Consider the following 26,400-nt stretch of genomic DNA (forward strand, 5'->3'; position numbering starts at 1 on the left):
TGTCATGTGCGATGTGTTTTGTGGACACCGTCTTTGCTCCACAGTAAGTCTTTGCTGTCGTCCAGCATTCTGTTTTTGTTTACTTTGTAGCCAGTTAGGTTTTAGCCTTCCCTAAGCTTCAATGCCTTTTCTTAGGGGCACTCCCCTTTTGTTTATTTTTTGGTTTAAGCATTAGATACGACGACAAACCCTCGTCGTCTCACAAGACGTGTTCCCGACATCTAGCAAGCAATTAGCTACCGGTTGCTGCCTACTGATATGGAAGAGTATTACACGGTTACTCTGCCAAGCTCTAAACAGCACCGACACTCAACAAACGGCAAATTCTTTGCAGACTATAATTACTGGTTTGCAAAAAAATATTTTGACCCCAAATAGGTGAAATTACATAATCTCCCACGGCACACCAGACTGTATCTCACGGCACAGTGGTTGAAAAACACTGGTTTAATGCATCCAACGGGGCATCACAACAAAATTAGGCATAATAATGTGTTAATTCCACGACTGTATATATCGGTATCGGTTCATATCGGAATCGGTAATTAAGAGTTGGACAATATCGGAATATCGGATATAGGCAAAAAAGCCATTATCAGACATCTCTACTTATGTGTGCTATTGCTATTAGGTTTTTCTTTTCTTTTCCCTGGCCTCAGTCTGGACCCCAGTATTACACAAACATTTTTTTTCTCACCCCCATAGCGTTTACCTGTTTCTCACCTTTTTTGTAAGTGGCGCCGGAAGTTGGCAGACCCGTCAGCGATCCTGTTCTGTCTCCCTGTAATGTTTGTCTGATCTTGAATGGGATTGTGCTGAAAATCTTAATTTCCCCTCTGGGATTTATAAAGTATTCCTGATTGTGATTCTGATTCTGATGCTCGTAGACTTTAATTGTTTAGATTTTAGTCTAAATGCTTGTGCCAAAGCCCCAACAATTCAGAATCTAACAAGAGGAGCTCGTTATCTCAGCACCTGACAAGACTGATCTTCCAGTCGTTGGAATTGATCACTTGGAATTGATCACATCAGCGAGTCACAAATGAAAGAAACATAGGACTATTACAAGTCACATGTTCAAAATAGCATTCAACAAAACTCCAGAAACAATCACTGCATATTTGATCCATGAACTGCTTTACAATTCTGCTGTATGATCTGCAACCACACACATGAAACAAACCAGCTTGTTCACTCGTTGACAAGAAACTGATATTTTCAGACACACCAACACTCCCGATTTCTTGGAAAGCCCAGCAGGTGGGAAATCAGTGCAACTTTCGACATTGTGGAACGTCTAATGGATCCATCTGATTCCCAGATAACAAGACATGTTCCTACTACCGGCAATCATGCAGGTGGCCCAATTGAGAACTTTTCTTAGGTCGTAAGATGTACACACTGCAAAAACTAAGTAAGATTAAATATCTGAAATAAGGGTGATATTTGCTTTTTTTGTGTCTCGCCAAGCAGATTTTATGTTAGAGTGTTTTACTTGTTTTAAGTGTTTTGGTCCTAAATGATCTCAGTAAGATATTACAGCTTGTTGCTGAGATTTGATGACCTATATTGAGTAAAACATCCTTGGAACTAGAATATCAACTGTTGCAAAGCTGTGTCATTAACACTCACACACAAAACTACTTTTTTTAAATAATAATTTCTTATTTCAAGCATGAAAAAAAAAATCATGATTGACACAATTGTGTCTCATAATTAAAACAGATGACAGCCAAATTGACTTTGCTGTTTTATTTTCAATGAAACAATAGAAAACACGTACTCATATAGTAGTACAGTTGGCACAGTACAGTAAACTGACAGTTAATATTTAAACATTTAACATTTTCAAACAATTTTGAACAGAAATAGTTCATGCACATTCAGAATTACAATTAAAAACATTTTGGCTGGGGGCCGGGCTGTATATATGCGCACTAATTGACTGAAAGAGCACGCACTTGGCACGATGATGTCATGTTATCGATGGAAAAATGCATTTTTAGACCATATGATTTTCCTGAGCGGATAGGAGACCCCGAGAGTAACAAGCGGTTGCCTTGTTGCCTTTCCATTAAGAACAATACATTTGTTTTTTGTATAAGTTTGCTGGTTTCAAGAAATGTAATGTCGAGCGCATATCATTATGTCAAGATAATGGCACGAGCATTTACTTCATTTAAGAATATTTTTCAACATATTGAGCAAAAAGGTCTCTCTTTTTTTCTACCAAGAAAAGTGCACTTGTTGTTAGTGAGAATATACTAATTTTAAGGTATTTTTGGGTTCATTGAGGTTAGCTAATTTGACTTGTTTTAGAAAGTCTTGACAAGCCAAATTTTCTTCTTCTATTGGCAGAAAAAGTTGCAAACTTTATCGTCGATGTTCTCTACTAAATCCTTTCAGCAAAAATATGGCAATATCGCGAAATGATCAAGTATGACACATAGAATGGACCTGCTATCCCCGTTTAAATAAGAAAATCACATTTCAGTATGCCTTTAATAAGCAACTAATTAATGGTGAATATGTTCCCCATGCAATGTTACCAGCAATGTGTCATGTCTGTGTGATCATGTTTTGTTTTGGTTATTTTCGGTTTGGTTTGTGGACTCTCTGTGCACTCCTGTTTGTTTTGTTTCCATTACAACCCATTAGTTTTCACCTGTCCCCATGTCACGCACCTGATTCATTTGGACTCACACACCTGTCATTAATCATGTTCAAGACTATTTAAGCCGATAGTTGCCAGGAAGTCAGCCTGGCGACATTAACTCTGTTATCCCTGTTACTCCATTGATTACGTGTTCCATGCCATAGTTCCATGCTTTTCAAGTAAGTGTTTGTTTATTCATGTCACAGTTAGCAAGTGTTATTTATTTCATGTTCATAGTTTTTGCCCAAGTGCTAGTTTTGTTTTCTAAACCAAGTTTGCACTTCCGCCTTGTGCGCGCCTTTTGTTTGTTCTTTTTGTTATAGTAAAATTAAATGATGTTTTTACCTTGACGCCACGTCCGCTCCAATTCTCGCATCTCGGGAAAACAAAACCCTCACAGTCCGCGCCATGACAAAATGTATTAGAGCTGTTTATCTATTTTACGAATGAATGTAGCTAATCATAGAATTGGCACCCAATGTTATTGAAAAAATATCGATTTTGAATTGTTTTGAATTGAGAATCAATTCTGAACCGAATCGTTAGCCCCCCCAAAAATCGAATCGTGTGGTGCCCAAAGATTAACACCCACTATTATTTTCAGCACAATATATTCCTTCAGCCTCTTTCTTTTCAGGATGATTTTTTCCTGGCACGTCGCCTCGGTGGCAAACAATTCTCGGTCGGAGACAGTGGACGTGGAGGTGAGAGGTGGAGGGGAAGTGATTGGAGTGAGTCATAGAACATGATGGAAAATTGAGCAAGAAAATGGAAGTTGGTTCATTCTAGATGGATGCCTGACAACAAAATCAAGCAGTCAGGGGGAAAGAAAGGGAAGGAAAAGACAAAAGGAGTCAAATAAAATGAGCTACAAACAGGTGGGAAATGAGCACCAGATTTAGACTTGTTCTGCTAAAATGAGTTTGTTTGCTCCAAGATGAACATTTAACTGTCGACTCCTTAAATGGAAACAGCACTGGAGTGACAGCTCACTTACTGGCTTAACACAACGCTGACATCATCAGCGGGCGCTCAAGGAGCTTGGCACATTCTCATTGCCTGCTCGGTCAGAAATGTGCAGGATCATATTTTTGCCATATGAAAAAATAAATAAAATCACAGACAGAGAATGTCAGATTTGTTTTTCGATTGTGTCTGGAGGCAAATGGGCATAAAAGTGACCCTTTAACACAGGGGTGTCAAATGTACGGCCCGCGGGCCTGATACAGGTTTTATCCAGCCTGCGGGATGAGTTTGCCTAGTATAAAAATGAGCCGAAATTTTTGAATGAAAAAAAAAACTGCTGTTCTAAATGTGTCCACTGGATGTCGCAATAGCAATTATTTGTATCTTTGTAGATTATGCTACATCCATCCATCCATTTTCTACCGCTTATCCCTTTTGGGGTAGATGATTCTGTGTAGAATGCATATATGTTTAAGAGTTATTTCTTTATTCATAGTCATGTTTGTAGCATCTAGTACTTTTCCATTGTATATTCTGTATACCAGTTTCTCTTTGTCTACATACTGTAGGTCTGTTTAGTGTTTTAGACTTTGGAATGTGAAGAAGATACATCCCCCTCCTTGCCTTATCAGTGTTGGGGAAAGGAGGGCATTCCTTTCTGGGGGGGGGGGGGGGGGGTAGTTTTTTTCCGTTAGGATGTTAGACCATCCCGAGACGACGGTATGACTGTAATGGTCTGGGCTGGTTCTCCTGAAGCTTCAGTAAAACTTGATAATATATCCTATTCTGTCTTGTTGATCCTTCTTACTCGGCATATATGTCATCGAAAGAATTTAGGACTGACCAGTGACTTTAATTCCCTGGGAGGAAAAGCTGGTCAGACCCAACACTACATATGTAAAAAAAAAATAATAAACCACATGATGTTGGTGCACCCGTCGAGGAAAATGAGCAAACTACATAAATAACACCCTGTAAACTGATTTTGATTACTTTTTTGTATCCTGATAGATTGGAAATCAACACCAATGAATTGACTGATGAACATTATCATATAATGTATTCAGAAAATATAAATAACGACAAATAAAGATAGAATAATATTGACCACAACATGTAAGTGTAAAAAACCCCCAACAACATTATGATTTGTACGTTTTCAGAAGTTCGTGTTCTATTTTTAAACAAAGAAACTAATGTGACGTTGTCTTTATTTTTAAGTTATTGTGCCGTGATTTTACACCAATGAGTTGACTGATGAACATTATCACATCATTTATTCAGGAACTAAACAAAAATTGAGCTGTTTGGCCACAATGCCCAGCAATATGTTTGGAGGAGAAAAGGTGAGGCTTTTAATCCCAAGGAACACCACTCCTACCGTCAAGCATGGTGGTGGTAGTATTATGCTCTGGGCCTGTTTTGCTGCCATTGGAACTGGTGCTTTACAGAGAGTAAATGGGACAATGAAAAAGGAGGATTACCTCCATATTCTTTAGGACAAGCTAAAATCATCAGCCCGGAGGTTGGGTCTTGGGCACAGTTGGGTGTTCCAACAGGACAATGACCCCAAACACGCATCAAAAGTGGTAAAGGAATGGCTAAATCAGGCTAGAATTAAGGTTTTAGAATGGTCTTTCCCAAAGTCCTGACTTAAACGTGTGTACAATGCTGAAGAAACAAGTATATGTCAGAAAACCAACAAATTTAGCTGAACTACACCAATTTTGTCGAGAGGAGTGGTCAAAAATTCAACTAGAAGCTTGTGGATGGCTACCAAAAGCGCCTTATTGCAGTGACATTTGCCAAGGGACATGTAACCACATATTAACATTGCTGTATGTACACTTTTGACCCAGCAGATTTGGTCACATTTTCAGTAGACCCATAATAAATTCATAAAATCATTTTTTTGTGACAAAAAATTATGTGCTCCAATCACTCTATCACAAAAAAAATTGTAGAAATTATAGGAAACTCAAGACAGCCATAACATTATGTTCTTTACTCGAAATGAAAGCCTTCCATAACAATAATCAACATGCCTGCTGAGTTTAGAGAGATAAAGAAACATACTCCCTTGAAAGAGATGAACTATTAAATTATGCTCGTCATCTTTGGTGTTGTGTGACTTGCATGAATCAGAGAACAAGTCAATACGGCATCATGCACCCTCAAAGGGGTTGTGTAATGGACTGTATTTCGTGGACTCTCTCCATCACCTAGTGGCGAGACCCTCACTGCTTGTCAGGGCCAGGAGCTTTTCAAAATGGCCTGCTGTCTTTTTCTCGCTCCCAAAATCAGGAGCATTGTTCTCAAAAATTTAAACACGCTCTCTATCCGCAGGCCATCGGGCTCTCAAACCAGGCTGACTTTACTCCATATATGTAGTCACACCACGTTGTCGTGTCGGTCCACAACACCAGGGGGAGCTCCACTAACCACGTTAAACCCAGATTCCGAACTAACAAAGGTCTTAACTCATTCTCTTTCTATGCCACATCAATGTGGAATGCGCTCCCAACAGGTATAAAAGAAAGGGCATCTCTATCCTCCTTCAAAACCGCAATACAAGTTCACCTCCAGGCAACTACAACCCTAAACTAACACCCTCCCCGGATTGTTAATAATCAAATGTAAACAATCAAATGCAGATACTTTTTCTTATGCCTTCTGATCTCTCTCTCTCTCTCTCTCTGCCCACTACTTGCTGTCCATATCCTACCAAGTCAGACCTACACTGTTCCAATATCCATTTCTCTGTTCTCAATTGTTGATGACTGATGATAACAACCAAACCTACCCCCCCCCACCCCCTCCACACCCCGGATTGTAAATAATGTAAATAATTCAATGTGATTATATTGTGTGATGACTGTATTATGATGATAGTATATATCTGATAGTATGAATTAAACAAGTTGAAAAACTTATTCGGGTGTTACCATTTAGTGGTCAATTGTACGGAATATGTACTTCACTGTGCAACCTACTAATAAAAGTCTCAATCAAACTCAATCAATCAATCAATGCCAAAGCTCGCCGTTAACAGCATTTCTCATGTTCATAGGCATCTGACTCGTTTTTAACACGGCGTTAATGTTGTGAAAAACAAGCACGTTTCATGCACACTTGTTAGAAAGTCTATGGGAGACCGGGCTTTCTGCTCCGCCGCTCCCAGTCTATGGAACGCTCTCCCTGACCACCTGAGGGCGCCACAGACTGTGGATGCTTTTAAAAAAGGCTTAAAAACCCTTCTTTAAAAAAAAAAAAAAAAACTTTTTTTTTTAGATATATGCATACTAGTTCTAGCTATTACGCTGTTCTAGTTTTTATTTTAGTATTTTTATTTATTTTTATTTTTTTTAATACACTGTAGCACTTTGAGGTTGTTTACTCAATGTCAATGCAGGTCAAATTAAAGACCCTCATCGCTATATCATGACTGAGACCCTTTCAAGTCCCCGGGACCAAGCCTGAGGGGAGCCCTATAGGTAAAAAAAAAAAATCGAAATATTATATTGCTTTTGAAAAGATGGCCCCTACATGCTTTGATTTGTCCGAGGGCCTGAGTGGAAAAAGTTTGGACACCCCTGATCTTAAAGCAAGTGGAGTGAGCAGTGCTAGTCATGGACTCTGAGTCCCTGTGTCCTTGTCTTTGAAATGAAGCCCTGCAAGTGGGGGAGGGGGGGATGAAAGGTTCTCGGTCCCTCAAGCAAACTTAGCAAAGCTCCCAGTAGGTGTTGGGAGGATTCAGTTTGCTTGCTACATTTTCAATTAGACATCATTAAGGCGGAGTGTGTGGGTGAAGTGGAGCAGATTATCAAAGCTGCAACAGGATAAACAACACAGAAGTCAAATGTTCATTAGGCGCCATTAACACATTGAGTGTGAGAAAGACCTCGCTACCATTAATTGTGAATAATCAAGATTTAATGAATGTGTTAAGTGTGTGGGCTTAGTTTGACTGAGGCCGACCTGAGGTATCGGTGACGGAGCGAACATTACATTATTGATGTTATACATCAGGGCCTTTTACGAGCGTTCTGCTCCAGCTCAAATGCGAGATTTACTCGAGCAAAAGCAGATGTGAAAGCTATTTAACAATGCTTTTTGCTTTATCTCTATTGTATCCACTTTATGGAATACACTGTGCTGCTTATTGTTTTTTTTTATCCCCCTCAAGGTCAGCAATAAGAAAACTTTCACAAGTCGGTTCATTGATAGATTTTTAAGACTATAATGCATTTCCGACAAATTTATAGTCCAAGCCGCTGCTTTGCCGGAATACTAAAAGCTTTGAAAAACAGTTTGCGAGGGCTATATATGGCGACGCTTGAACACAAAGTGAGGAGAACTTTTCAGTGGTGGAAATTGTTTCAACAACGGGGGGACACTTTGTCTTAAAACTGGTTTGGTGGCTGCAGGATTAGGTCTCTGCTTTTTGCAGATGATGTGTTCCTGATGGCTTCATCTGGCCAGGATCTTCAGCTCTCACTGGATCGGTTCGCAGCTGAGTGTGAAGCGACTGGGATGAGAATCAGCACCTCCAAGTCCGAGTCCATGGTTCTCGCCCGGAAAAGGGTGGAGTGCCATCTCCGGGTTGGGGAGGAGATCTTGCCCCAAGTGGAGGAGTTCAAGTACCTCGGAGTCTTGTTCACGAGTGAGGGAAGAGTCGATCGTGAGATTGACAGGCAGATCGGTGCGGCGTCTTCAGTAATGTGGACGCTGTATCGATCCGTTGTGGTGAAGAAGGAGCTGAGCCGGAAGGCAAAGCTCTCAATTTACCGGTCGATCTACGTTCCCATCCTCACCTATGGTCATGAGCTTTGGGTTACGACCGAAAGGACAAGATAACGGGTACAAGCGGCCGAAATGAGTTTCCTCCGCCGGGTGGCGGGGCTCTCCCTTAGAGATAGGGTGAGAAGCTCTGCCATCCGGGGGGAGCTCAAAGTAAAGCCACTGCTCCTCCACATCGAGAGGAGCCAGATGAGGTGGTTCGGGCATCTGGTCAGGATGCCACCCGAACGCCTCCCTAGGGAGGTGTTTAGGGCACGTCCGACCGGTAGGAGGCCGCGGGGAAGACCCAGGACACGTTGGGAAGACTATGTCTCCCGGCTGGCCTGGGAACGCCTCGGGATCCCCCAGGAGGAGCTGGACGAAGTGGCAAGGATGGGTGAAAAGCTGGGGAGAAGTGCAATGACGTGAGCAAGCTTGGCTTGAAATTGGAACACGTGGTGATAGGATGTGGCAACAAACCAACGTTTTTGAGAATTAACTAGCGCACTGCAAAAACTGAAATCTAAGTAAGATTAAATATCTCAAATAAGGGTGATATATGTTTATTTTCTGTCTGATAAGATAATTCTTCTCACTAAGCAGATTTTATGTTAGAGTGTTTTACTTGTTTTAAGTGTTTTGGTCCTAAATTATCTCAGTAAGATATTAGAGCTTCTTGCTGAGATGTTATGACCTATATTGAGTAAAACTGTCATGACTTGGTCCTGGGTGTTTGCTTTTCCGGAAGGCAACGGAAAGTTGGCTCGGGCGAGACGGGAATGTGAGTACATGATTTATTATTACTAACAAAAAAAAGTACAAACGAAAAGCGCGCACAGTGGCGGAGAAACAACTTGGCTATGGAAACAAATACTTGCACAAAGGCAGAAACTATGAACAACAAAAATCACTAACTGTGGCATTAATAAACAAAACTTACTTGGCATGGACAAAAGAAGCAGCATGAACGATGGACATGAAAAAAGTGTCAGTAATGTGCAGAGCATAAATGTGGGATGTCGCCAGAACGACAAACTGAAAACAATGAACTTAAATACTATAGACATGATTAGTGAAAGCAGGTGCGTGACTCAAAGCGTGAAACAGGTGCGTGACGTGACAGGTGAAAACTAATGGGTTGCTATGGTTACAAACAATAGTGCACAATGAGTCCAAACGTGGAACAGGTGAAACTAATGGGTAATCATGGAAACAAAACAAGGGAGTGAAAAGCCAGAAACTAAAGAGTCCAATAACTAAACAAAACAAAACATGACTAAAACAAAACATGATTACACAGACATGACAAAAACATGCTTGAAACTAGAATATCAAGTGTTGCAAAGCTGTGTCATCAACACTCACAAGTATAAAACTACTTTTTTAAAGTAATAATTTCTTATTTCAAGCATGTAAAAAAATAAAATCATGACTTTGACACAATTGTGTCTCATATTAAAACAGATGACAGCCAAATGGACTTTGCTGATTTATTTTCAATGAAACAATAGAAAATACGTACTCATAGAGTGGTATAGTTGTTATTAGTGAGAATATACTTATTTGAAGGTATTTTTGGGTTCATTGAGGTTAGCTAATTTTACTTGTTTTGGAAAGTCTTGACAAGCCAAATGTTCTTGTTCTATTGGCAGATCATTTTGCTTAGTTCAAATAAAATACCCCTAATTTTCTTGTTATTTTTTCTTGTTTTTGAACACTGACTTTTTGCAGTGCAGGTGTATTTTATTAAATTAAGTCAGACTAAGAGACCAATTAAAGGCTCAGGAAGTTTATGCAGTTCATTTGCTGATTGGAGAGCGAAACACTGCTTTACAACATCAAACTTTGACGGTTTCAAAAATATGATGAGATACTGAATTTGAAGTTATCTACACTGCAAAAAGTCAGTGTTGTATATTTTTTTCTTGTTTTTGAACACTGACTTTTTGCAGTGTAGGATGTGGTAACAAACCAACATTTTTGAGAATTAACCAGCGGTAGATACTGCTAATGTTAGCTTCCGGGGCTAGCTTTTCAACATGTCGTTACTCGTTATTCTGAGTATTGAGTATTAAAGGGGCCCTATAAGTGTTGTCCCGATACCAAAAATATTTCGATACTTTTCGGTACTTTTCTAAATAAAGGGGACCACTAAAAAATGGCATTATTGGCTTTATTTTAACAAAAAATCTTAGGGTACATTAAACATGTTTATTATTGCAAGTTTGTCCTTAAATAAAATAGTGAACATACAAGAAAACTTGTCTTTTATTCGTAAGTAAGCAAACTAAGGCTCCTAATTTAACTGCTGACATACGCAGTAACATATTGTGTCATTTATCATTCTATTATTTTGTCAACATTATTAAGGACAAGTGGTAGAAAATGAATTATTAATCTACTTGTTCATTTACTGTTAATATCTGCTTACTTTGTGAAATGAAGTGAATTATATTTATATAGTGCTTTTCTCTAGTGACTCAAAGCACTTTACATAGTGAAAGCCAATATCTAAGTTACATTTAAACCACTGTGGGTGGCACTGGGAGCAGGTGGGTACAGTGTCTTGCCCAAGGGCACAACGGCAGTGACTAGGATGGCGGAAGTGGGGATCGAACATGGAACCCTCAAGTTGCTGGCACGAACACTCTACCAACCGAGCTATACCGCCCGGTTGGTACCTTCTCTCTTAACATGTTCTATCTACACTTGTGTTAAAATGTAATAATCACTTATTTTTCTGTTGTTTGGATACTTTACATTAGTTTTGGATGATACCACACATTTGGGTCTCAATCCGATACCAAGTAGTTACAGGATCATACATTGGTCATATTCAAAGTCCTCATGTGTCCAGGGATATATATTCTGAGTTTATAAACATAATATGAATTTGAAAAAAAATGTAAGAAGATGTTGTGATACCAAAAAAATAGTGATGTAATCATAGTAGTATCGACTATAAACGCTGTTGTACTTGGTATCATTACAGTGGATGTTAGGTGTAGATCCACCAATGGCCGGTACTTTTCAGAGGTGGTATAGTACCGAAAATTATTCATTAGTATCACGGTACTATACTAATACCGGTATACCATACAACCCTAGGCCCTATTATGCAAAAAAACAACTTTTCTTACCTATTGGTACCTGGTGTTGTGAAAATTTCAAATCAAACCGCGCATTGCAGAGATATTTACGAAACAATCTTGCTTCCGTCAAACCAGCTGATTGGAATTTGCTTCTTTTGTGACGTTTTTGCACAGAGGATTATCCGTATATGGTACAAGCGCATCCGCCATTGTAGTCAGTACGGTCCCTTCTTTTTCGCTATGCTTTTATTGTGGGGCAGACTGGCTCGTACATGCACATGCATCCTCCGCTCTTCCCATTTCGAATACAAAGTAGTGTATAGCTCTGACTTGTATCTGTCAGTAGACTCACTATGGAAGCACAAAAAAAAAAAATACAACAAAGTGGGCCAGGACGAGACCCAGTCGAAGTGGAGGCACGTAAATAAGAGGGCCCGCAACACGGCACATCCTGAAGAGACGGTGAGAAAGCGGCTGAAACATGGTATGTAAAACATCATCTATGCAAACTTTTGACCACAGAACCATCATAACATGTTATGTAGACCAGTGGTCCCCAACCTTTTCGTAACTGCGGACTGGTCAACGCTTCGGGGGGTAGGGGGGGTTATATACAATCATGTGTGCTTACGGACTGTATCCCTGCAGACTGTATTGATATATATTGATATATAATGTAGGAACCATAAATATTAATAACAGAAAGAAACAACCCTTTTGTGCAAATGAGTGTGAATGAGTGTAAATGGGGGAGGGAGGTTTTTTGGGTTAGTGCACTAATTGTAAGTGTATTTTGAGTTTTTTTATGTTGATTTAATAAAAAAAAAAAAGAAAGAAAAAAAAAAAAAAATATATATATATATATATATATATATATATATATATATATATATATATATATATATATATATTTTTTTTTTTTAATTTTTATTTCTTCGATACCAATCGATCCCGGTGGTTGGGGACCACTGAAGCGTTTTAAATGTAGAAAAAAACTCATGCTATGACTCCTTTAAAACTCCATAAAACACTAGTGGTTAAAGGCTAAAAATACATTTAGGTTGATTGATTGCATTGTTAACTTTACTCTTGTACTTTACGTACCTTTCACATTTGAATTGATACGGTAGAAATTCCCGGTACCTGGTAATCAATACCGTTACTCAACAGTACCAATTTTCGGTACCTCTGTGTGTGCTTATTTGCTAGTAAATAAGAATGTTTTTATTTAAGTTAACAGGGAGCTAATAATGATCGTGCTGTCCAGTTGTTATATATTCATTTCTGTCACGGCGGGGTTTGTGCAGCTTACTGCGAGGTTTGTTCTCCCGGGATGCAAACGGACTATTCCGGACAAGGCGTGCAGGTAAAAACATGATTTAATTCACAAAACTCAAAAAAGGTACAAAAACGGAAAACAAGACAAAAGCACAACGCGCTGATCGCACTTGGAGTTAAAGTAAATACTTAGCATTGACTATGGACATAGAGAACTTATGAAACTGTGGCATGAAATAAACACGAATTACGTAGTCCAGGCATGAGACAAAACAATGACGCCAGGACGACTGACTGGCAAAGGCAGGCTTAAATAATGTCTCTAGATTGGAAACAGGTGCGCGTCCCGAACACCGGAGGCAGGTGAAAATCATAAGTCGCCATGGTAACTAAAACAAACAAGGGTGCACATAAACAGGAACTACTGGAGTCTAAAACTAACAGAACATAACAAAAACATGATCCGGACCACGGATCATGACAATTTCTTACACTTCTGAGTCTCTTTGCAAGTATTATACTGTATAGTAGACTTTGATAGCAATCGTACCTAGGCTACGGTGTGGTGTTTAGTGAGAAAGTAGTCTTTGCCATCAAGCTTAAAGTCTAGTCTTTTATTGCGCCCTACAAAGTGTTTAAACTTTAAGTTTTGCCCTTTTTACTCACCAACTGTTTAAGTGTAAATCTGGAGGTATCGAAATCGCCATGTAAAATCCCTAATGCTAACGAGTAGCATACATCCATTTTCTATGGCTTGTCCCTCTCGGCTGCACTCGGGCGTAAGGCAGGCTACACCCTGGACCATTTGCCAAACTCATCGCTGGGCCAACACCTATAGACAAGCGTTCACACTCACATTCGTTTATGGCAAATCTAATGTAAATTTACTTTTATTTTTTATTTTTATTTTTTTAAATTTTTGTCCTGTCCAGCTTCTCAGGCAAATCATATAGTTGATGTCGGCTGTTCAGATTTACTTTACAAAAGAGAAGTGTAGGATACTTCTCTTGTTGCCTTATTTGTATTTGACTTTATTAAATGTATTTATATTATCATTTAGTGCAGCCGGGCCGGAGCAGGAGGGGATAGAAAGAGAAAAAAAAAGAAGACAGAGGGGGAAATTATGTAAATTTACTTTAAAATAGCACATTCTGAAAAGTGGAGCCTTACTGTATGCATCGGAGTGTCTCCTATCAGGCATACTTGCTTTGTTGACGTACAAAATTGCAAGATTTTCTACAGGCAATCCGACTGAGTCTTCTCTGATCCTTGAGTGCTTGTTTACCCGAGGTATCAAAATATTGCACCGATTTATTTTGATGCCCAGTAGTACCGACAGAATTTGGTCCGTGCCTATAAGACTACAGAATTTGGTACACATCTTTATGTGCAACTATTCAAGTTTTTATGATTTGACACATTGAAACGATTATTCACACTATTTTTATTGGAGTTCCGCAACACTATATTGTTACATAACTACAGTATGTCTTGCTATCTAGTTCCAATACCTTTTATTTATATATATATATATTTACAATTGGTCCAAAACCAAAAAGGATGTCTCTCTTTGAGTAGAAAATGATGTTCAATATACAGAGCAGAAATATTTGGCCAACAGCTTATCTTCTTAGACTGCAGTGCCCTCAAGATGTCAATCTGCTGTGGATTAAATTTTCTATTTTGAAATGACATACAAATGCCCACAAACTCCTTTCAGAAAAAAAAAAACCAAACAGTTTCCTTTAGGACTTCTCAACAACTTGTTTGTAGCTGTCAGTTTGAATTAGTGGACTGTGCCTTCATATTAGGCTATTTTGACTCTGGCAAAACTGCAGGCTGTCTCCTGCAATCACAAAGAACAGCAGCAAGCACAAACACACACACACACACACACACACACATAGTCACATAGTATTTGTGCTCCAGCTCTTGCAAATACAGCCAAGATGCATTTGCACACATCACACAAACCGGAGGAAGCTTCACCTGACCTCTGGCATTGGCTTCTTCACGGCAAAGTGGTTGAAAATGAGGAAGTTAGAGGCGGCTGTCTATTTGAAAAGACAATGGCCTGCACTCTCCCTAAAGTGTCAAAGCCAATCAATCCTCTCTCATCTCGAAAAAATACCCCTGGCAACCCCCAGGTGGCAGTAATGAGTGCAAAATATACACTAACAAAATGAACTTGCACTAGTGTACACTGTCTCTGTTTAGTTGCATGGTAAGACTGCATTTTGCTGTTTGGATGATTACTGTTGCGGAATGAAGATAAATGTTCCATTATCTTATCTTTTTTGACACAAGACAAGACACTTTTCAAAAAGCAGTTTTTGCCCCCCTCGTGGAAAAGTAATGTTACGCTATATTGAATGAAGACAAGTAAAACACTAGTGCCAGGCGGAAAACGGACGCTCAGACTGAAACTTGCCGCTTTAGACCGCCCACAAGCTCATTGCCATCTTTCCAACAGGACAATGATTGACAGCTGCAACAGCTGACCAATGATTATGAATCACGAACAAGTAAGACAAATACACAATCCAAAAAAAGGAGACTAGTGTTCCACTAAGATAAATGTTCCATTTTCTTATCATTTTTTACTCAAAGAACAATTAGGAATCATGAGATTGTGATGTTAGGATCAATGTCTCTTTCGCAAGATAAATATCGATTAAACTTAACACAAATTATTGAAGGAATGGATGTAATGTTCGCTGCATTTTTCAAAAAGCAGTTTTTGCCCTCCTCGTGCAAAAGTAATGTTACGCTATATTGAATGAAGACAAGTAAAACACTAGTGCCAGGCGGAAAACGGATGCTCAGACTGAAATTTGCCTCTTTAGACCGCCCACAAGCTCAATGCCGTCTTGCCAACATGACAATGATAAATGTTCCATTCTCTTATCTTTTTTGACACAAATAATAATTATGATTCATGAGGTTGTGATATTGAGATTAATGTCTCATTCGCAAGAATAATATTGATTAAACTTAACATAAATTATAGAAGTGATGGATGCAATGGGGGAGACATGTTCGCTGCATTTTTCAAAAAGCAGTTTTTGCCCCCCTCATGCAAAAGTAATGTTACGCTATATTAAATGAATGCAAGTAAAACACTAGTGCCAGGCGGAAAACGGATGCTCAGACTGAAACTTGCCGCTTTAGACCGCTCCCAAGCTCATTACCATATTTCCAACATGACAATGATGGACAGCTGCAACAGCTGACCAATCAGCGGTCAAATGCGAGATATAAGCGAGTTGGTCTCCCCGTAGCAATATGAATCACGAACAAGTAAGACAAATAAAAAAATCCAAAAAAGATTAGACTAGTGTTCCACTAAGATAAATGTTCCATTCTCTTATCTTTTTTGACACAAATAATAATTATGAATCATGAGGTTGTGATGTTAGGATCAATGTCTCGTTCGCAAGATAAATATCGATTCAACTTAACAAAAATTATTGAAGTAATGGATGTAATGGGGGAGACATGTTCGCTGCATTTTTCAAAAAGCAGATTTTGCCCCCCCTCGTGCAAAAGTAATGTTACGCTATATTAAATGAAGACAAGTAAAACACTAGTGCCAGGCGGAAAACGGATGCTCAGACTGAAATGTGCCTCTTTAGACCGCCCACAAGCTCAATGCCATCTTGCCAACATGACAATGATAAATGTTCCATTCTCTTATCTTTTTTGACACAAATAATAATTATGATTCATGAGGTTGTGATATTGAGATTAATGTCTCATTCGCAAGAATAATATTGATTAAACTTAACATAAATTATAGAAGTGATGGATGCTATGTTCGCTGCATTTTTCAAAAAGCAGTTTTTGCCCCCCTCGTGCAAAAGTATCCATCCATCCATCCATTTTCTACCGCTTATTCCCTTTGGGGTCGCGGGGGGCGCTGGAGCCTATCTCAGCTACAATCGGGCGGAAGGCGGGGTACACCCTGGACAAGTCGCCACCTCATCGCAGGGCCAACACAGATAGACAGACAACATTCACACTCACATCCACACACTAGGGCCAATTTAGTGTTGCCAATCAACTTATCCCCAGGTGCATGTCTTTGGAGGTGGGAGGAAGCCGGAGTACCCGGAGGGAACCCACGCAGTCACGGGGAGAACATGCAAACTCCACACAGAAAGATCCCGAGCCCGGGATTGAACCCAAGACTACTCAGGACCTTCGTATTGTGAGGCAGATGCACTAACCCCTCTGCCACCGTGAAGCCCTCGTGCAAAAGTAATGTTACGCTATATTGAATGAAGACAAGTAAAACACTAGTGCCAGGCGGAAAACGGATGCTCAGACTGAAATTTGCCTCTTTAGACCACCCACAAGCTCATTGCCATCTTGCCAACATGACAATGATGGACAGCTGCAGCAGCTGATCAATCAGCGCTCATATGCGAGATACGAGCGAGTTGATCTTCCCGTAGCAATATGAATCACGAACAAGTACTACAAATAAAAAAAATCCAAAAAAGAGGAGACTTATGTTCCACTAAGATACATGTTCCATTCTCTTATCTTTTTTGACACAAAGAATAATTATGATTCATGAGGTTGTGATGTTAGGATCAATGTCTCTTTCACAAGAAAAATATTAATTACATTTAACACAACTTATTGAAGTAATGGATGCAATGGGGGATCACATGTTCGCTGCATTTTTCAAAAAGCAGTTTTTACCCCCCTCGTGCAAAAGTAATGTTACGCTATATTGAATGAAGACAAGTAAAACACTAGTACCAGGCAGAAAACGGATACTCAGACTGAAATTTGCCCCTTTAGACCGCCCACAAGCTCATTGCCATCTTGCCAACATGACAATGATGGACAGCTGCAGCAGCTGATCAATCAGCGCTCATATGCGAGATACGAGCGAGTTGATCTTCCCGTAGCAATATCAATCACGAACAAGTAAGACAAATAAAAAAATCCAAAAAAGATGAGACTAGTGTTCCACTAAGATAAATGTTCCATTCTCTTATCTTTTTTGACACAAAGAATAATTATGATTCATGAGGTTGTGATGTTAGGATCAATGTCTCTTTCACAAGAAAAATATTAATTACATTTAACACAACTTATTGAAGTAATGGATGCAATGGGGGATCACATGTTCGCTGCATTTTTCAAAAAGCAGTTTTTACCCCCCTCGTGCAAAAGTAATGTTACGCTATATTGAATGAAGACAAGTAAAACACTAGTGCCAGGCGGAAAACGGATACTCAGACTGAAATTTGCCCCTTTAGACCGCCCACAAACTCATTGCCATCTTGCCAACATGACAATGATGGACAGCTGCAGCAGCTGACCAATCAGCGGTCAAATGCGAGATATAAGCGAGTTGGTCTCCCCGTAGCAATATGAATCACGAACAAGTAAAACAAATAACAAAATCCAAAAAAGATGAGACTAGTGTTCCACTAAGATAAATGTTCCATTCTCTTATCTATTTTGACACAAAGAATAATTACGATCCATGAGGTTGTGATGTTAGGATCAATGTCTCTTAAGGGAGATAAAAATCGATTAAACTTAAAACAAATGTACTGAAGTAATGAATGTAATGGGGGAGACATGTTCGCTGCATTTTTCAAAAAGCAGTTTTTGCCCCCCTCGTGCAAAAGTAATGTTACGCTATATTCAATGAAGACAAGTAAAACACTAGTGCCAGGCGGAAAACGGATGGGGAAGAGGACACTAGTGTTCCACTAAGATAAATGTTCCATTCTCTTATCTTTTTTGACACATATAATAATTACGATTCATGAGGCAGCAAATTTTGCCCCCTCGTGCAAAAGTAATGTTACGCTACATTGATATATTTGCCCGAACCAAGGTCCGACTGTAGTTGAGTACAGTTCTGTGGGTATTGAGTGAGTTAAACCTGAAAACAGACACGCGGTCTTTCAATTAGCAGCTCGCTCATAGCAATAATGAGCAACATACCGAGAATTTTTACATCGCTGATCTGACATTCGACAAAAAAATAAATAAAAAAAGCCTCTCTCTTTCTCACCGACGCACGTGTAACAGTCACACGCTGCGTCTCACGCGTATAGAACCCAATTACTTTGGCCATCACACTTAAAGACAATGACTAAGACGCCATTTAAAACAAATAGAAATGGAATTAAAAAGCGTGACGGCTCTGTGAAGACAACGCACTTTTTTTTTTTTTTTTATATTTTCCCTCACTCGAAATGATCCCCGCGCTCGATCATTAAAAAGAGAAGGCTGCGCTATAAAGATGCGAGCACTCCATGCGCAAGCCGCAAAGAAACCCTTGGCTTTATACGACTGCAGCTGCAATGCGGTGCTGCGAGGCATCCGAGGACAAACAACAACTACAGACTGAAGAGCTCATCAGCAAAACAAGCTTGTTTTTTTTTTTGTTGTTGCTGGAAATATAATTTCTATTTCAACGTTTCCATGTGCAAAAAAATCATCTCAAAACATGCACGGAAGAATGTTTGGGATAAACATGATTAATTCTGGATCAATAAGTAAACACAAAGGGCTCTCTCAATCATGTGCGGTTTGATTGATTGACTATAAACAAGGTTATCTGATGTCGTTTGGTTACATGCTAAAGCGACATGAACTTAATGGATTTCACTACATGCAATTTTAAGCTGCGGGCATATAACACTCTTTTTTTTTTTGTCTCAACAGCAATAAGTAAGCTAAAGTTTGTTTTGTGGGAGCATCATAGAGGAGTTCTCCATCAGGGCTATTCAACGGTTCAGCCCGGTTCTCGGGTTGGGAGAGTGCAAAATTCCCCAAAACACTAAAGCAGGGCATACTTGCCAACCTTGCGACCTCCGAATTCGGGAGATGGGGGCGGGGGGCAGTGTTTGGTGGTAGCGGGGTGTATATTTTAGCCCGGAAGAGTTAGGGCTGCAAGGGATTCTAGGTATTTGTTCTGTCGTGTTTATGTTGTGCTACGGTGCGGGTGTTCTCCCGAAATGTGTTTGTCATTCTTGTTTGGTGTGGGTCCACAGTGTGGCGCATATTTGTAACAGTGTTAAAGTTGTTTATACGGCCACCCTCGGTGTGACCTGTATGGCTTTTGATCAAGTATGTCTTGCAGTCGCTTACGTGCGTCTGTAGAAGCCGCATGCAACAACATATGACTGTGCCGGCACGCTGTTTGTATGGGGAAAAAGCGGAGCGACGACAGGTTGTAGAGGACGCTGGCCTCAATATTGTTGTCCGGGAGAAAATCGGGAAAATGGTTGCCCCGGGAGATTTTCGGGAGGGGCACTGAAATTCGGGAGTCTCCCGGAAAAATCGGGAGGGTTGGCAAGTATGAAGCAAGGGTGCCCAAACTTTTTGCCTCCAAGTGCCAAAGTGAAAATGTGCTAATTGTTATATATATATATATATATATATATATATATATATATATATACACACTATATTGCCAAAAGTATTTGGCCACCTGCCTTGACTCACATATGCCATCCCATTCCTAACCCATAGGGTTCAATATGAAGTCGGTCCACCTTTTGCAGCTATTACAGCTTCAACTCTTCTGGGAAGGCTGTCCACAAGGTTGCGGAGTGTGTTTATAGGAATTGTCCACCATTCTTCTAACAGCACGTGGGTGAGGTCACACACTGGTGTTGGTTGAGAATTGCCTGGCTCTCAGTCTCCGTTCTAATTCATCCCAAAAGGTGTTCAATCGGGTTCAGGTCAGGACTCTGTGCAGGCCAGTCAAGTTCATCCACACCAGATTATGTCATACATGTCTTTATGGACCTTACTTTGTGCACAGTCATGTTGGAAGAGGAAGGGGCCCGCTCCAAACTGTTCCCACAAGGTTGGGAGCATGGAATTGTCCAAAATGTTTTGGTATCCTGGAGCATTCAAAGTTCCTTTCACTGGAACTAAGGGGCCAAGCCCAACTCCTGAAAAACAAACTAACACCATAATTCCTCCTCCACCAAATTTGGCACAAAGCAGTCCGTAATGTCCCGTTCTCCTGGCAACCTCCAAACCCAGACTGGTCCATCAGATTGCCAGATGGAAAAGCATGATTCATCAGTCCAGAGAAGGCGTCTCCCCTGCTCTAGAGTCCAGTGGCGACGTGCTTTACACCACTGCATCCCACGCTTTGCATTGGACTTGGTGATGTATGGCTTAGATGCAGCTGCGCGGCCATGGAAACCCATCCCATGAAGCTCTCTGCGTACTGTACGTGGGCTAATTGGAAGGTCACATGCAGTTTGGAGCTCTGTAGCAATAGAAAGTCGGCGACCTCTTTGCACTATGCGCTTCAGCATCTGCCGACCCTTCTCTGTCAGTTTACGTGGCCTACCAATTGGTGGCTGAGTTGCTGTTGTTCCCAAACTCTTCCATTTTCTTATAATAAAGCCAACAGTTGACTTTGGAATATTTAGGAGCGACTGAATTTCACGACTGGATTTGTTGCACAGGTGGCATCCTATGACAGTTCCACGCTGGAAGTCACTGAGAGCGGCCCATTCTTTCACAAATGTTTGTAGAAACAGTCTCAAGGCCTAAGTGCTTGATTTTATACACCTAGTGATTAGGACACCTGATTCTGATCATTTGGATGGGTGGCCAAATACTTTTGGCAATATAGTGTATATCTTGAAGTTGTCACCACAATTTCTTCTCCAGAAATGGTGGGAAACAAAATTCATAAACATGATACAGATTCACCCGGTCACAACATTAGATACACCTGAACACTCGCAGATCGATTCGGAAAGTGCATTAAAAAAAAGTTGCTTTTATTATTATATTATTATATGCATTCCACCATTACATGATGAAACTAATATTTTGTGTTTCCTCATGGGCTGAGAGCTTGACTTAATTATTCCAAATAAGAACATCCAAACTCCGCAAAAACAGAGGCAATCTAAAACGTTGGCATTGTCTATCATGAGTATCCTAAATTGTAACATTTGTAAGTCAGAAAGGCCTAAATTATCATGATAGGTCCTCTTGAATTGTTGCAATTAGAGATGTCCGATAATATCGGACTGCCGATATTATCGGCCGATAATTGCTTTAAAATCTGATATCGGAAATTATCGGTATCGGTTTCAAAAAGTAAAATTTATGACTTACAGAGTGGTACACGGACGTAGGGAGAAGTACAGAGCAGTTGCGTCTCCCAGTCATACTTGCCAACCCTCACGATTTTCCCCGGGAGACTCCCGAATTTCAGTACCCCTCCCGAAAATCTCCCGGGGCAACCATTCTCCTGAATTTCTCCCGATTTCCACCCAGACAATTTGCGTGCCGGCCCAATCACATAATATCTTCGGCTTTTCACACACACAAGTGAATGCAAATCATAATTGGTCAACAGCCATACAGGTCACACTGAGGGTGGCCGTATAAACAACTTTAACACTGTTACAAATATGCGCCACACTGTGAACCCAGATCAAACAAGAATGACAAACACATTTCGGGAGAACATCCGCACCGTAACACAACATAAACACAACAGAACAAAGACCCAGCACTCCTTGCAGCACTAACTCTTCCGGGACGCCCACCTCAACCTCCTCAAATTCCAAGCTGCTGTTTTGAGGCATGTTAAAAAAAATAATGCACTTTGTGACTTCAATAAGAAATATGGCAGTGCCATGTTGGCATTTTTTTTCCATAACTAGAGTTGATTTATTTTGGAAAACCTTGTTACATTGTTTAATGGATCCAGCGGAGAATCACTAAAAAATTAGGCATAATAATGTGTTAATTCCACGACTGCATATATCGGTATCGGTTGATATCGGAATCGGTAATTAAGAGTTGGACAATATCGGAATATCGGCAAAAAAGCCATTATCGGACATCTCTAGTTGCAATAATAACCAATGCAATAAGTTAGCATGATAAACCCACAATCCTTAATGGATATACTGTACACTATGTCATTTGATCTGCTATTTATTTGCTGTCTGACCCAGGGAAGCGATTTTCAAGCAATCGCGCAGGGCAAACTTTTATGGGAGTGGACATTTTCTATTTTGCTGAACTGAATTTAGAGTGCTGATAGAAAACCTCCATGACCTTTTGACAAGGTGAGAATAAATAGAGAATTCATTTCAGGGATTTATTTCATTTTTGCACTGTACGAGCCTGAGAACCGGAGGGAGGGAAATGAGGGGGCTCCTACTCCAGTTAAAGACTCTTACAGTCCTGAACTAAAACGCATCACTTTGCATAAGAATCATGTCTTCAAAGAACAAACAGTGACGCCAATGCCTACACACTAAAAAAATACTGGGTTATTTTCCATCCATCCATCCATCCATTTTCTACCGCTTATTCCCTTTGGGGTCGCGGGGGGCGCTGGAGCCTATCTCAGTTACAATCGGGCGGAAGGCGGGGTACACCCTGGACAAGTCGCCACCTCATCGCAGGGCCAACACAGATAGACAGACAACATTCACACTCACATCCACACACTAGGGCCAATTTAGTGTTGCCAATCAACTTATCCCCAAGGTGCATGTCTTTGGAGGTGGGAGGAAGCCGGAGTACCCGGAGGGAACCCACGCAGTCACGGGGAGAACATGCAAACTCCACACAGAAAGATCCCGAGCCCGGGATTGAACCCAAGACTACTCAGGACCTTCGTATTGTGAGGCAGATGCACTAACCCCTCTGCCACCGTGAAGCCTGGGTTATTTTGATAACCCAATATATGAGTTGATAGTGTTGGGTTAAATTTCAGAGTTATTTTTTATGAATAGCAATCAATTTTTTGGGTTATAAGTAGAAATGTCCGATAATGGCTATTTTGCCGATATCCGATATTGTCCAACTCTTAATTACCGATTCCGATATCAACCGATGCCGATATATACAGTCGTTGAATTAACACATTATTATGCCTAATTTTGTTGTGATGCCCCGCTGGATGCATTAAACAATGTAACAAGGTTTTCCAAAATAAATCAACTCAAGTTATGGAAAAAAAATGCCAACATGGCACTGCCATATTTATCATTTAAGTCACAAAGTGCATTATTTTTTTTAACATGCCTCAAAACAGCAGCTTGGAATTTGGGACATGCTCTCCCTGAGAGAGCATGAGGAGGTTGAGGTGGGCGGGGTAGGAGGTAGTGGGGGTGTATATTGTAACGTCCCGGAAGAGTTAGTGCTGCAAGGGGTTCTGGGTATTTGTTCTGTTGTGTTTATGTTGTGTTACGGTGCGGATGTTCTCCCGAAATGTGTTTGTCATTCTTGTTTGGTGTGGGTTCACAGTGTGGCGCATATTTGTAACAGTGTTAAAGTTTTTCATACGGCCACCCTCAGTGTGACCTGTATGACTGTTGACCAAGTATGCATGGATTCACTTGTGTGTGTGAAAAGCCGTAGATATTATGTGATTGGGCCGGCACGCAAAGGCAGAGCCTTTAAGGTTTATTGGCGCTCTCTACTTCTCCCTACGTCCGTGTACACAGCGGCGTTTTAAAAAGTCATACATTTTACTTTTTGAAACCGATACTGATCATTTTGAAACCAATACCGATAATTTACGATATTACATTTTAAAGCATTTATCGGCCGGTAATATCGGCAGCCCGATATTATCGGACATCTATAGTTATAAGTGTATTATTTTAACTCCATTTCTGGGTTTTCAAAATGATGAACCATTTTTGGATGTTTTTTCAACGAGTAACGCATGCTAACATTAAAAAGCTAACTTTTTTTTGCTAAATTTATTCTTTTTTTCTCCTCTAATTCCCCAGCCATACACCTTAGAGTCGTATAACTTGGTATGTGACACAAGCTAACATTAGCATCCTAACTTTTTGAGCTAGTTTTGCAACCGTTAAACCCAGAGTCAGATAACTTGGTATGTGACACTTGTAACCTGTTAGCATGCAAACGATAGCATGCTCGCAAGCTAACTTAAGCATGCTAATTTTACACTTTTTTTTTCTACTTCCGCAGCCATACACCTTTGAGTCGTATAACTTGGCATATGAAACATGCTGACTGTTATTATGCTAGCGTTAGCACACATGCTAAGTGTTAGCATGTTTATATACACACGCTACTGTATTAGGCTAGCTCTATGGCTCGTTTTGCACCTAAAACTCTCGGATTCAGACACAATCATTGGTACTTTAAATTTTAACTTAACTCAGCAACATCTAAAAAGTACGGCGACTTCCGGCTACCCCCCGGCCAGAGGTCCAGGGCACAGATAGCAGGCCTATCAAAATTTCCGCGGGAATTTTCTAGTTAACATTATTTACAATCACCCAACATTGAGTTAGCATAACTCAACTTTTGGGTTGAATAATTCGGTAACACTTGTATGGGGAACATATTTACCATTAATTAGTTGCTCATTAACACGCAAATTAGTAACATATTGGTTCTTAATTAGTCATTATTAAGTACTTATTAATGCCTTATTCTGTATGGCTTTATGATACAACCAGTAAGCCATTAACTAAGAGTCTTCCCTCAATAAGGTTAGGGTTAGGGTACATAGAATATGTTCCCCTAGTGTCCAAATAACTCTAAATTAGGTCTTTGTTACTTAGAATATGTTCCCCATACTAAAGTGTTACCAATAATCCCGATAGTTTGATGGGGAATAACTAGAGATGTCCGATAATGGCTTTTTTTTACCGATATCCGATATTCCGATATTGTCCAACTCTTAATTACCGATTCCGATATCAACCGATACCGATATATACAGTCGTGGAATTAACTCACTATTATGCCTAATTTTGTTATGATGCCCCCGCTGGATGCATTAAACAATGTAACAAGGTTTTCCAAAATAAATCAACTCAAAATATGGAAATAAAATGCCAACATGACACTGCCATATTTATTATTGAAGTCACAAAGTGCATTATTTTTTTTAACAAGCCTCAAAACAGCAGCTTGGAATTAGGGAGATGCTCTCCCTGAGAGAGCATGAGGAGGTTGAGGTGGGCGGGGCAGGAGATAGCGGGTGAGTGTATATTGTAGCGTCCCGGAAGAGTTAGTGCTGCAAGGGTTTCTGGGTATTTGTTCTGTTGTGTTTATGTTGTGTTACGGTGCGGATGTTCTCCCGAAATGTGTTTGTCATTCTTGTTTGGTGTGGGTTCACAGTGTGGCGCATATTTGTAACAGTGTTAAAGTTTTTAATACGGCCACCCTCAGTGTGACCTGTATGGCTGTTGACCAAGTATGCCTTGCATTCACTTGTGTGTGTGAAAAGCCGTAGATATTTTGTGACTGGGCCGGCACGCTGTTTGTATGGAAGAAAAGCGGACGTGACGACAGGTTGTAGAGGACGCTAAAGGCAGTGCCTTTAAGGCACGCCCTTAATATTGTTGTCCGGGTGGAAATCGGGAGAAATTCGAAAAAATGGTTGCCCCGGGAGATTTTTGGGAGGGGCACTGAAATACGGGAGTCTCCCGGGAAAATCGGGAGGGTTGGCAAGTATGACTAAGAGGCTTCCCTCAATAAGGTTAGGGTTAGGGTACTTAGAATATATTCCCCTAGAGCAGGGGTCGGCAACCCAAAATGTTGAAGGAGCCATATTGGACCAAAAATACAAAAAAAAAAATCTGTCTGGAGCCGCAAAAAATT

At 40.2% G+C, this 26,400-nt stretch overlaps 1 protein-coding gene across 3 annotated transcripts in view; it reads right to left on the minus strand.

The window, feature by feature from the left end:
• The window catches only part of grid2 (glutamate receptor, ionotropic, delta 2), a 1,282,048-nt gene that overhangs the window by 55,820 nt on the left and 1,199,828 nt on the right, over nucleotides 1–26,400 (minus strand). The window lies entirely within an intron of this gene.

This window comes from Nerophis lumbriciformis, linkage group LG33, assembly GCF_033978685.3.
Source record: "Nerophis lumbriciformis linkage group LG33, RoL_Nlum_v2.1, whole genome shotgun sequence".
Taxonomy (NCBI): Eukaryota; Metazoa; Chordata; class Actinopteri; order Syngnathiformes; family Syngnathidae; genus Nerophis; species Nerophis lumbriciformis.